This window comes from Ammospiza caudacuta, chromosome 3 (genome assembly GCF_027887145.1).
Source record: "Ammospiza caudacuta isolate bAmmCau1 chromosome 3, bAmmCau1.pri, whole genome shotgun sequence".
In the NCBI taxonomy this organism is placed as follows: domain Eukaryota; kingdom Metazoa; phylum Chordata; class Aves; order Passeriformes; family Passerellidae; genus Ammospiza; species Ammospiza caudacuta.
In genome coordinates this window covers 56,736,461-56,749,851 of record NC_080595.1, presented here as the reverse complement: position 1 = coordinate 56,749,851, position 13,391 = coordinate 56,736,461, and the positions used below count along the sequence as shown (strand labels likewise).

At 39.3% G+C, this 13,391-nt stretch overlaps 1 protein-coding gene across 2 annotated transcripts in view; it reads left to right on the top strand.

The window, feature by feature from the left end:
- Positions 1 to 13,391, top strand: part of SNX9 (sorting nexin 9) — a 61,373-nt gene that overhangs the window by 22,227 nt on the left and 25,755 nt on the right. The window lies entirely within an intron of this gene.

The following is a 13,391-nucleotide window of genomic DNA, read 5'->3' as shown; positions in this document are numbered from 1 at the left end:
GTTTTTTGGGCACTGTGGGCATGGAAACTTCTATTGATGTAATTGCTTGCTGTACTTTATTTGTGAACCTTCATGAAAGTACTAATTAAAATAATTGTGTTTTCATTAGGGAATGTTTTTGTTGAATATTAATGATGTGTGTGACTGGTCAGATACTGTCACTGCTGGAAAATTTAGTAGTCTTAACACTTTCAGAAATGGAGCATTTTTATTCTTTCCAGTCTGCAATGATATAAATCTGTGACTACTTCAGTCTCTGTAAGTGTAAGCGCACTCTTAACAAATGTATTTTATTTTCAAGCTACTTCTTTTAGTATGCTAACCTTATTAAGGAACCAGAGCTTTGTTTTTTTGATGTCTTATACAATTAGGGGATCTATACATCAGCAGCCAGAGTGAATGGATATATTTCTTTCTCAGAATTTCAGTAAGAGTAGTTTCTTGGACTAAAAAAGATGAAGTAAATTCATGCATTATCAGTTGGAGAAGAGGCTGACTTTCGGTTTGCTGCAAGAATATTTTTGTTCCTCTATTCACAGAGTTTTGCCTAGTGCACCAGTTCATTAAGCAGCAAATATTTAGTTCCAGGTTAAATATCTGAGGACACATTATCTTAAACAGAAGTGGATTTTATGGTCTGCATACTGGTGCATGTCCCACATGTAGGAAGTTAAACATTTTGAAGTCCATAGGTCAACAGAAGAACAAAATCTGCATTTTTTTTCCTACAGCAGCATGCAAAGGTCTTCTGTGTTGGGAAGTAAATGCATTACTTATGGTAACAGCTGGGGGGACACACCTGGTTTGTAGGTCAGTTAAATATCAGTTATTAGTTTTCTTAATTGCACCACAGGACTTTGACATGAAGTGGGATCCTTTGAAAACTCTACATTTGTATGACAGTGAATGTTGTTCATTGACTATAGAGTGTTTGATTTGGGCTTCCTTGTAGTCAGCTGGACAATGCCAGGATTGTTATTTTGAGATTGCATGTTCTCACTAGAGGACTCCAAACCTCACTGTGACTGTCTCAATGTTTATTTATTTTAATTGATAGCCAGTTAATATGTAAGGCTAAACACAGAATTCATTAAATGCTTCATGAGTTTTTCATGTCAGACTGAGCCAAAGGTTTTGATTATAGGTTAGTTTTGCCTCAGTAAAAACTGCAGTAGTTTGAGGCAAAATGGGGAACCTCTTTTCTGCCTTGCTGTCTGTTACTCTTGCCCCATTTTTTTCCTACTTTAGTGTTTCTAGCAAAACTTTGCATCTGAGAAGGCTTGAGATATTTGCAGCAGCTACTTGCTGCCAAATCAGAGAGTACTGTTTCTCAGAGGAGAAACATAACTTAATTTGATCTAGGAAGAATTACTTACTAATCTAATACACCGAATATTTGGAATGGGAATAGAGGTATCTGTCGGAGCTTGTTTTGTGCTTAACACATGGTGCTTGTGCTTGGAGAAGAGAAAAGGTCTTGTCTGTGCAGTGGGAAAGGTTAAAATAAAGTTATAAAATAAAGATTAAAATCTCTTATATTCTAAATAATAGAGAATTACTTTGGCAGTCTAGTTTTGGAAGTTGCATTTCTAGAGCAGTGAAAAGCTTGAAAATGGGGTCATTTTACACTGTAGTTTACAGAAGATAAACAGTGTACTGTCCCTGTAATATATACAGATTGTGGGGTTTTTCATAGATTTTGGAAAAGGGTAACTTCATGAAAACAGCTTGTCATATTTGCATCAGTGCCCTACTCTTAGAAGTGTCCTGTTCCTCTCAGTTATCCTTCAGATGCTGTGTGAGATAGCTGGAGGGACCACTGTACTGTAGTGCATTATGGTAAATCTATATTAGTGACATGGAGAGGGGGAGAGAGGAGGACAGTGTGCACCTGGATGGAGTCAAGGCCATGCAAGATGCAGGGGAAGCCTTCATCATGCTGGTGTCTTTAGGTCTTCAGTTTTCATGATTTTTTGCCATAGGAGGAACCATTCTGTTGTGTGGTCAGGGTTTTATGTCAAAAGTTATTTTCATTTTCTCAAGTGTTTTTTTCTTTAGCTGAGTTCAGTAACGGCTATTTCTAGAAAATTGTAGATCTTGATTTGAGTACTGGTTTCTGCAGCTTCTGACATATATCTGGTAGTTTTTTCTAGTGGCTTATTGCTAATGGGATTTTAATTTGTATACTAAGCAGTGTGGAAGCAGTTCTGGCTTCCACTTTTGACTGTTAGGCCTTTCTCCCAGATCAGAGAGCTCTCTAGTGCAGGCATTTTCTCTTTGCAAGAATTCTGTGGCTAATTGTCGTCTTAATTAATAAATTCTGTTTGTTCTGTCTGTGTGGTGCAAGACCCTATTTTCTTGCTCTCAGGAAGAAAAGCAAGCTTTCTTCTGCAGTGACTTTGATCTTGTGTCTGTGAAGTGTGTGCATTGCTCCTGTGTGCATCGATTGCGCAGTGTCAGACAGATTTGACATTGCTGCACCGGTGTAGGAAATACCTGATAGAGAGAAGGATTGCTTTGCTCCTGCACCAGGAGGTCAGGCTGAATCACTCATCCCCTGAAAACTGGCATGTCTCTTTCAGTAAGAGCCACTTTCAATAAGAATGCAATCTCCTACTTTGTGGGTATGGCCCTTCTTCCTAGATGTATTACTCTGAATTTAGTTGCAATAAGATTTATGTTTTTCAACATGAGTTCGCTGAGGCACTTAGACTTGAGTTCAGATGCACAGCCTGTTCAAAGCTTTAATGACCAACTAGGTCAATATACAAAGTTTTTAATCTTAAACAAAACTCACATCAGGCTCTGGAATGTTAAGAAAAATGATAAATTGTGTGTCAGTGTAAGGGGAATGGATGCTGGAGGTAGCACTGTAGTGGAAACTAAAATATTTGTAGATAGATTAGTCTGGTAGACTGAGTAAGATATAGCAATATTCCTAAATGCTGATATTTGATGGTATCTATTATATTTTGCAGTAACATGTTGAGGTTGCAAGTTTATTGCAAGAAATCTTTATAAAAGCAATTCTAAATAAACAGGATGATTTAGGATTTTTTTCTTACTACTGTTGTATTGAAGAAATTGCTTTGTATAAACATTGTCACTCTCACATACACATGGTTGCACAACGCCCCCACTCCCCAATTCAGTAAGTCAGAAGATGTTTTAATTCTTAGAATTCCTTCCATCCTTCTAACAGTAAGTACAAAAAACCCAAACCAGGTTGTTGTATAGTCTTTCAGTGCCAAGCTTTATTAAAAATAATAGATCTGGCTGAGTTGAAATGTGAGTGTGGTGCTTTTTCCTTTTCTGTTTTTAGGAGCCCAGTTAAACCACAGTGTTGTGATTTAACCCTGGTAGGCAGCTCAAGCCACTCAGAGCTTATTACCCCCTCAGAGGAGGGGGGGAGAGAACAAGAAGGGTAAACATGGGTAAACTCTTGGGTGGAGATAGAGACAGCATCGTAGGTAAAGCAAAAGCTTCACATGCAGGCAAAGCAAAGTAAGTCATTCATTTTCTGCTTCCCATGGGCACTCAGGTGTTCAGCCATCTCCAGGAAAGCAGAGCCCCATCATGCATAACCGTTGCTCAGGAAGATAAAAAGCAACTCTTCTCCTTCTTCCCCCATCCCTTTTTGCTTTCCAGTCAACAAGAGACTTTTGGTTTCCTACTCTGGAAACCATAATTTTTTGGTGTTAAGGAAACATCATTGACTCCAACACAGTTCTGCTCCCTGTCTCTTTTCTATCCCTGTCTGCTCTCTGTCTATTTTCTTAAGAAAGTTTTTGTTGTTGTTCAGCAAATAATCTCCTGAGAAGTAATTAAAGAACAATTATTAAAAGCAGTTTCTTTTCCTTTCTTTTCTTCAGTGAGAAAGACTCAGTAACCACAGCAACACTTTGATATTGTACCCTGCCTGGGGTTGCCACAGATGTAAAGTGACAGTAGAAAAGGGGCACAGGGATGATTCCTAAGGAGAAAAATTCCACCTGACCCTTGGCAGTTCACTCTATCCAGCTCATTCCTGGCATCAGCAGTGTCCCAGCAATGGCTGCCTTGATAAAGTGTGCAGCTGCTCTTTTAAAGAGCTATCTGAGAAGATGCTGGGGACATGAAAGCAAAGGGGAAGCAGTGAAGCTAATTAAACACAAAATGAGGGAAAAATTTGACTCAAGGTAACTATTCACACACTTAGAAGAAGATAAGCAGATAGGAGAATTTAATGTTGCATCTGCCTGTAACATTTGTGCTTTAATGTCTGAAAAGCTTTAAAAAATTATTCATGAAAATACAATTTAAGGAAGCCTTAGTTGCCAAGGATGGAGGCTTGGCTTGGCTTTTCAAGTCTCATGCTGTTTTGACTTGGTAGCTCTTGGATATAGAGTGCAGAGGGAATGAGTAATCTTTCTTCTCTGTCAATCCACTGTTCCTCTGAGTGGCAATGCAAGGTGCTAATTTCAGTCTGTCATTTGGAACAACCAGTGAGTAAGTATATCAGCACTTATGCTATTTCTATTGGTTAGAGTTGCATATATATATATATCTTAAAGTAAGTTACCTGTAGACTCTGTTGGAATTGGAATAATGGCACTGAAATGAGTATAAATTTTGTCAGGGTAAGCCAAGTGAACCTCTCAAATAGTGAACAAAAAGATCATCATTTTTGATGTAAAATGCATCACATGTTTTTCTCTTATAGTATGTCTTTGATGCTGAGTTTATTCCAGAGGCTGTAGCAGTAGAGGATATTCTCTTTCACACCTCTAGATAGTGCTTCTTATTGCAGTTGATGAAGAGGTTATTATCTTGGTAACTTTGGAGCCTTCATAATTTAAGTATGTATGGAAATACAATCAGTAATGTAAAATTCATTCTGAGTTGTCTCCTCCAGCTGGGTTGGTTTGGGGTTTTTTCTGGTAGTCAAGATTAGTGCTTCTCTAGTTAAGGATGTATTTGCATTTATTTGGTTTGTGTTTCAGGTTCAGAGACTGCTGTTTTAACAGCAATGATCTCTCTTCCCCTATTCTGAACCACAGCTTGTGGTATTTTTTCATTTATCTTACCTAAAATGCTTTAAAAGTTGTGAACAAGTAGCAGCTCTCTTTTAATGATAGTGTTTATCTGAATTATTTAGATTTTGTTACAACTATATTGGTGCAAGCTACTTCTTTTTGTTGGGAAGTTAAAACACTCTCTGTACAGTAATTTCAGCAATTTCATGAGTGGTCCATAAGTAGACTGTATGTACAACTTGTCACAATGTAGTCCAGCTGTTTACAGCCTGTGTAACCTGCAGCCTTGAACAGAGGACAGAAATGCTATAAACTTTAGTATTCTGTGTATTTTAGTTTGTATGGTTTCTCCTCCCTTCATTCTAGAGCTCAGTATAGCTTTTTTTGCTTGCTTTCTTTTTTTTCCCTTCTCTGCTGAATAGAAAGCTAGTATTAGAGATGTATAAATGAAAATAAATTGGGCTACTGCTTCTCTGTTTCAGGGTGGAAGTGGATCACAGCTTCATTGACGTAGGGGCTGTAGATGTGTCTTCCCTATATTTAAGATACAAAAATAGTTCTTGTTCCAAACTGTATGTTGCATTTGTAGAAGAATTTGTTCCCTTTTCTTGACACTGATTCTCTAATCACTGCCAAGTCTAGTTCTTGATGAAGATGACTGCACAGTTCTTCTTAGTTTGGGATAAAATAAGTATCCTGAGAGTTAGCATTTTTGTGAATTACAGTTTTTCCATTGATTCGTGTTAACCCTAGAGAATCCACATGTTTTGTATCTTCAGCAGAGCAGCAAGGCCTCATGGATAGGTCAGGAAGCATTTAACAGAAACCTCTGATGTTTGTATTGCTTTTTCCAATGGTGAGAGTGAAATCAGTTGGGATGGTTTCTCTCACAGAAACGAAGTGAGATAAATGGATTCGTATGTATGCAAAATCCTTTCCCTTCTGAAAGCTGTGGGACTTGCGTATAGACAGGATGAATAAGTAGCTAGTGAAAACACTTAGTTTGATGTCCAGGAGCTGAGGCAACTCAAGTTACCTGGTATGTAGACATAAGTTGTTGAACATGGGTAAGGAGAGCACCAAGGAAGTTATTCCCAAAATTTTACTTCATGTCTTTCAGGCTTTTTGCAATAAAGTGCTGGAAAGGCAAATTATCATTGTTAAATTTGCATACCATAACTCCGACTCCCCCTCCCTGAATTGCTGTGAGCAGCAATAAATGCTAAGATTAAAGAAAATAAATATAATGCTTCTATTAAAAGTGCAGTAATCTACTTATGTGGAAATTCTGACATGCATGTTATTAAATTCCTGTAGCAGAGAACATTTCTGTTCTCTGATGAATCTGTGTGTGTAGTAAAGGAGAAGTATCATCACAGGAAATGTAACTCGCTTGTACTTGACTAGGTCCAGTTTGTCTTGTTAAACCAGTATGCTAAATTATCATATAAAGTATGCAGGTAGGTTCACCAAGGGAGCTACAATTACAGTTGTAACTTCTAGTTTCTGTTACAGATAATAACACTATAAAATCCTTTATTGCTGCATGTGATTTGAGAGCAACTCTTTCCCCTCCACCACCTGCATTCAGACTGGTAACAGGAATTTGTGACCAACTTTCATTTAAGCAAAGTACAAGGCAATGGCTTCTCTACAGTACTGAAAACAGTGTCTTGCTTATTTGAAATGAATCACATTTACATATTAAAAAATAACCATCAACATATGACAGTGATTTTATCAATTCCAGTTATAGAGTTGTGTTGAGTTTTTTTGTGGATGATCCAGTGGAATGCAAAGGTTTAGGCAGGAAGTTTTAAACTGGTGTAATACTGTGATCACTCATCGCCTTCATCTGCATCCATACCCTCGGGCAAAATATTACTATTGAAAGAGTTTTCCACAATTTGCAGTGTTGGTATGCTTTTTTTCCTTGTCTGATTCATAGAATTGCAGAATGTGTCAGGCTGGAAGGGACCACAGTGGGTCTGGTTTGACCTCCCAACTCAAGCAGGGTCATCCTAGAGCATATGGTGCAGAACTGTGTCCAGATGGTTGTTTGCTATCTCCAGTGAGGAGAACTCCACAACCTCTCTGGGCAACCTGTTCCCAGTGCACAGTCACTCACACAGTAAAGAAATTCTTCCTTCTGCTCAGATGGAACTTCCTGTGCATCAGTTTCTGCTCACTGCCCCTTGTCCTATTGCTGGGCACCACTGAACTGAGCCTGGACCCATCCTCTTGGCACACTCCCTTCAGATACTCAGACATTGGTGAGGTCCCCTCAGTCCTCTCTTCTCAAGGCTGAACAGGCCCAGCTCCCTCAGCCTTTCCTCTTAAGAGAGGTGCTCCAGTCCCTTAATCAGCTTTGTAGCCCTCCTTTGAATCTGCTCCAAGGGCTCCATGTCTCTCTTTTGCTGAGGAGCCCAGAAGTGGGCACAGCTCTCCAGATGAGGCCTCACCAGGGCTGAGCAGAGGGGCAGCATCACCTCCCTCAACCTGCTGGCAATGCTCTTTCTGATGCACCCAGGGTGCCATTGGCCTTCTTGGCCACCAGGACACACTGCTGGCTCATGGACAGCTTGTTTTCCACCAGGACCTCCAGGACCTTCTCTGCAGAGCTGCTTCCCAGCAGGCCAGTCCCCAGCCTGTGCTGGTACCTGGGATTGTAAGCATTTCTGCTAACCTGCAAACTTACAGTGCCATGTGGCACATGTGCTGCACATTTCCCTACACCACAGCAGGGGGCTTACTGCAATATGTGTTTCCTTCCTGAGGTGGTTTTTTTTGTTTGTTTTGGGGGTTTGTTTGTTTGTTTGCTTTTGGTGGTGTTTTTTGTTTTTGGTTTGGGGTTTTTTGCTCACTGAGCACTTCTTTTAAAGTAGAATCACGGGCATTTGTAATTGAAAGTGATAAACTGAAAATAGGCAGGAACACTTAAATTCCTAAAAAAAAAAAAGAAAGAAAAAAAAAGACAACTAGGGACACCCCCTTCTCTGTTTCCAAACAGAAATAGAGTGCTTTTCCCAAAAAGGAGGGATAAAACCTTGTTTAATCTTTGTAGCCAGATCCTGGGATGTCTAGATGACACAAGTCAACGTCAAAGAGGAACAGGGAGTCTTTCTTCTCTTTCTGGCATTGCTGTGATTGCTACTTAGAAAACTGTCTGAAATTTCTCATCTGAGTTTCAATAAAAAACCATTAAGAATTGAAATCAGCTTAAGAGAAGACAAGGATATAAAGAAGTGACTTGATTGTCATTTACATATGCAGGTGTGAGTAACAAAAACAGAAACCTGAGAGAGCTCTATTGAATAAATTATATAGAATTTTTAGTGTCTAAAATTTGAAATTAAGCAAACTTTAATTAAAAAAAAATTTCCCTAAAGCAGTCAGGGTGACAATAGATGTGTTTTCCCTCCCCTCATCCTATCACTCAGTATTCTTTACTCAAGTCTAAATTATGTATCTTTCTAAAACACCATACCATACTTCAAAGATGGATTTTCTGTGCTGAATCAGGAGATGATAGACGGAAATCCTGTGCCTGCACTGTGCACAGGCAATGCAGCCCCTAGTCCAGTTTGGTTGTAAATAAGCTTATAGGTAAGGAAATGGGATTTGAAACAGGAAAAGAACAAAAAACGAACAGCTCTGCTCATGCTGCTATCTCAGTTTGTCCACTGGTGGTTTAAATTTATTTCCTGCTGAAAACAGGGAGTATCCAGTAGTTGTGTCTGGGCTTTTGGTTGTTTGAGGCTGCAAAGCCCAGCTCTGGTGCACAGTTTTGAAGGGGGCAGTGGGATTGGTAGTGGAAGTGTTGGATGATTGTTTCCTCAGGAAGGAAGTGAGAAGACAGGAGTGGCTGAAAGACAGATGGGTTCCTAGAACAGCATTACTACAACTTCCTTGGCAGCTGCTTCCGGAGGTCATGTTGCTGTCAAGTATTTATCTGAGGGAACATTCTGGTATCTAAATCCATAAAGTTGGTTATTCTTTAAAATCTAGCCCATCTCCACTTTTGCTTTTCCTAGAGGATTTCTTTAATGATGTTTGTGTTGTACTATAGAAAAGAGGGCCTTCCTTCAGAAATGGAAGAAATGCCCTGGACCACAATGCTAACGTAATTATCTACTCAGAAGAAAGCTTATCCATAAAGTATTGTAGGTATGGCAGCTGCTTCAGTTATCTGCTAATGTGCACACTTGTTCTATCTTAAACAGCACAGTGAATGCAGTTCTGTGATTGCTGTAGAATAGGCTTTTAGCCCTTCATCTTTCTTCATGGAGAAAAGCACTTAATTTTTAAGGTGTCTGTCTATATACTCAGTTGTTTGGGGGTTTTTTTAATGCGTCTATCAGAGACTGTTATCCGAAGAAGTTTAGTGTAATGTCTGAGTATGCTTAAGGCTTTGTTTCCATGCAGGTAACTAAGGCAGCTATAAAACTGGAGAGGTATGTTCATTCCTGTGAGCTATTGAACTGAGTCACCTTGACTTTTCTTGTGTTTTCTGCCATTGCTCTGTGCTGTCTGTCTCTTTTAAACCCCTCTTCAGGAGCATAACACTTCTCATTGCAGCTTTGGCTGTCCTGAACTTCCCTTGATCTGATCAGGCTTACTTTTGCTACTCACTGCTTCAGCATGGCTTCTGTCTCTGAGTAGATTTCAAGGTGTATTTCTTACAGTTGGAGGTCATTATTTTTGATGCACACTTCACCTAGGTCTTTCTGGGTACCTAAATTAGTTTTACCATCTGAACGTTGAGTTTGTTTTGGCTTTTGTCCTTCAGCAGTAGAATGGACCTATTTGTCCATCAGCGGCATGCATTAGTAGGAGGAAGGAGTCTGCCAGAAACAAATTAGTTGGCCAGGAGAGCAAATAAAGATACCTCAGTGCCTCATCTTAGCTTTACTGTCTTTACAATAGCTTTGAATTCTCTGGAAAAAAACAAATATGTCACTTCTTCTATTTAATTCATTATTCTTTTGGTAAAGATACTGACATTCCACTTCCAAGCTGAGGATTTTTCTGTTGTGCTGGAATTTTTTCTCATTCAACTATTAGTAGATCTTTAAAAACATACTAGGCTTCTCTTCCCATCCTCCAGGCCCCACCAGTAGTGATCTGTTTCTGTAGTGAGCTTGAATCTGCCCTTAGTGGAATCCTCTTAGAACATTCAGCAATGGGTCCCTCTGTTGTCAGTTCCCAGCATAGCCCTTTTGCCTTGTTTTTACTCCTAGGGCATTAGGAGTGAGCAAGTACCCAATAGTCTACATAAGGGTGAATCAGCTGCCTTTTAGGAGTTTATTCTTAAATTTAATCTCATTGTACTTGTTTGAATCACCCGTGGGTTGAGCTCTGCTCTCCTGATCAGTCTTTGGAAAATGTGCTGTGGCTGATGTACCTTGGGGAGCAAGGAGTTGCAATGTTTAATTTGAAGGCTGATCAATTTCTTAGTTGTGGGGTGTGGCAGTTCTTTTTGTGTACTTTTGAGAAGGCTTGAACACTGGGATATTAGGTGTGCTGTATCAAATTATATTGACTAAATATCAGCTTCTTGCAAGGGCTCTTCTCCTTTCTTCACTAAGGAAATATCAGAGGATTATCAATTTCAGTTATGGAGAACTAAAGCTGTAACAACGTGGCTTGATGCAAAATACTTGAGATTTAATTAGAGTTTATTCAGCCAGAGCTAGGCCACACAAATGGTTTCTTGTATGAAGATTGTCAGTGGCTGAAATGCACAGAACTGCTCACTGGGGCTAAGATGACCTTTTTAATAACTGCTGTGTCCTTAGTTGGTCCTCCATGATGCTCCAAGACCTTGAGGATGGCAGGCCTGATTCCTGAGCCCTTCTCCATGTTTTCTGATTGTTGACTGCCACTTAGGAGTGTCCACAGTATATGTCCATGTAGGAAAACATTTCAAGAAATTTGAAGAGGGTCCTGTAAGTGCTCCTTGAAAGTTGTGATCTACAGATTCCTAAGCCATCTCTTGCTCTCTTCCCCAGTGCTTCAGAAGAAATGGGGATCCTTTGGCTGAAAGGAACAGAGGGGAATAGTATATTCCACCCCTTTTATAGCCTATAGGTGATACACCTAGGGGAAGAGCTTACCCCACAGCTTTCTTGGACACTTTAGAAGTAAATTTTTCTGAATTGAAGAGTGCTTCCATCTAGGTACATGGAGATAAGACATCTGGGAGCACAATTTATTATTAAATTAATACATTTCCCTTTGCTGTACAGCATCTGTGTATATCAGCATTTGTCTGTGAATGTGATGATTGCTCCTGACAGTCATTCTTTAGTAGTGTCAATATTATTGCCCTCCTCTTTTTTTGCAGCAGATTTTAAGGTTTCTTTACTATTTACTCATGTACCAGATTTCATATGAACTACTACAGAAAAGAGAAAACTTTACTCCGTCTTTTGGTGATCATGCCACTTCTGGACTTTCATTTGCTAGTGATCAGCAAAACATATATTGCAGAAGTATTGGTACATTAATATTATGCAGACTAGTCTTTTCTAGGTGCTCCAAGTTATGTTAGAATCAAGCATGCTTTTCCATGTGGTTGGGCCCCAGCCCTGTGTGTTTTCATTTAGCCAGGAATGAGCTCTGGCTAATGCCACATGTGGTTATTTCTCTTTACAGACTCACACCAGGTGAAGATAGGAAGAGAGCAGACTGGTATAAGCTATCTTTGTAATTTGCTCCAAGTAGCACTGGGTATCAGCTATCCCAGAGTGTTGCTCCCTCAAGGAATAATGTTCTTGCATCAGTTTCATTCTCAAAAAAAAAAAAAATTCCCAAGCTATCACTATAGAAGCTTTCCACATAATCTGTCTCTCTCTCTCAATTCCTAGAGACCTACTGACACTTGTGAGTCTTGTGAATGGTGATTTTTCTCCCCAGCTTGGGGGCTTGGTCTTAATTTCCACATCCTGTAAGGAGTTGTGAACCTAAATATATAAAGGTGTTATGTAATAACATAATTTTTGAGTCTTTATGATTTGGTACTGTCTATGAAATCTGACTGTCAGATGACTTTATTTAAAGAAAAAACTGAAGGGAGACTTCTTATTCCTAAGTAGAATATCAAAGTTAAAATGGGATGAAAGAATATGTAGTGTAAAAAATTGGGATGTGGAGTAGCTGTACCTTTTTTGTGTAAGACACTTATGCAACATTTTTGCAGATAATAATTTAATTTTTAGTGGGAGTTTTATTAAATTTCCTGTATTGGCAAATGTTCTAAGATACATGTAAATGTTGTAGTCTAATAGTAATTAATTTATATAAGGCACTTTTTCTTCTATATGCTTCTTCATGGTAAAAATAATGAACTAGCATCAGTAGGATTTGAGATTTCTTTTTACAAAACTCAGTTTCTCCCTCTGCTGAACAAAACAAGCCTTCTCAGCTTTGTTTGCTTTCCTTCCTCTTCTCTTTCTTCCTCCTACACTTTGGGTGTGTGGGTTTCGATATGTGTGCAGTTTTTCTTTCTGCCAGCAAGTCTCTGCACTAAGTGTCTGGAGTAGACTACACTTAACTAGTCAATGCTTTTTCAAAGTGTACTGTTAAAATGAAGGAGCTGAGCAGGATGCTAAGCTATTAAGCCAAGATGAACTTGCCAAATGCAGCAGTTAGCATGTCTGCTCTGCACTCCTTCACTGAGGTTTCCAACTCCACAGCAGCATTGGCAGAAGGGGGTGTGTGAGTGCCTTCACCACAAGCTTATGCTGAGAGAGTAGGTCTACAGGCAGATACCAAACTGTTCCCTGGCAGATGTCTCTTTTCTTCCCCCATCTTTACTGTGAATGAGTTAAGCTCTGACAGGGAAGCTCATCAGGTTAGGCTTTGACTCCCTAACTGCCACACCAGTAGTGATGGTGTGCATGGGAAATTTATTATTTGCTTTTAGTAAAGCCACTAATCTGAGTTTGATAAAATAAGTATTTACAAAAACCTCATTCTTGAGTTCTGGTTTTAAATGTGCTAATTAGCCCATGGCTTTAGGTAATTAATAGTTCACAAATACCATACTTACTGAGGTGTCAGTGTAAAATAATTGTCATGGGTGAGATTGCTTCCTAATACTGTTGCAACAAATAATTAAGTTACCCTGAGGAGAAGCACTCTTATTAGTATGTATTGGTGTCACATTGCTGGAAAGCTGAGCAGTTCTTCCCAGTGCTTGCTGCATGCAAGAGTTGTGTAGCTGGAAATGCAAGATTTGGCAGCTGCTTCTAAATCCAAGTGAAGTGCTGAATGCAAACTCAGCCTACCAACAGGAGGTGAAAGACTTCAAGAGGAAAGTACGTGGTTGTCGGTCATTTCTTCAGCAATTCTTCTTTACTTTTGTCTTCATAC